Here is a 378-nt window from a genome sequence, read left to right as displayed (position 1 = left end):
GAAATATAGAAATATTAGCAGTAGCAGAATATCTTTAGTAGTAAAAACCTGTTGAAGTTAGTAAAAGTTTTGGAGTTTATAATTTTAGGTGTAGGGTAATGATAATAAAAAGATATCAATTACAAAATTAGCATAGTGATAAATCATAAAGTAGTAGTAAACTAAGTAATTCATTAAATAGCAATAATAACAAAATCAACCAGAGAAACCCCATTCTAAAGAACCACACTTTATTTTAAACCAATTTCTAATGAAACCACACTTCTAAGAAACCACACTTTTAACGAAACCAACATAAAGAAACCACACTTATAAAGAAACCAAAATTATAACGAAAACCCACTTATAACGAAAACCCCACTTTCAAGAAAAACACTT

This window comes from Penaeus monodon, chromosome 20 (assembly GCF_015228065.2).
Source record: "Penaeus monodon isolate SGIC_2016 chromosome 20, NSTDA_Pmon_1, whole genome shotgun sequence".
In the NCBI taxonomy this organism is placed as follows: Eukaryota; Metazoa; Arthropoda; class Malacostraca; order Decapoda; family Penaeidae; genus Penaeus; species Penaeus monodon.
The sequence above is the reverse complement of the archived record's forward strand: the minus strand, read 5'-3'. Positions refer to the sequence as shown.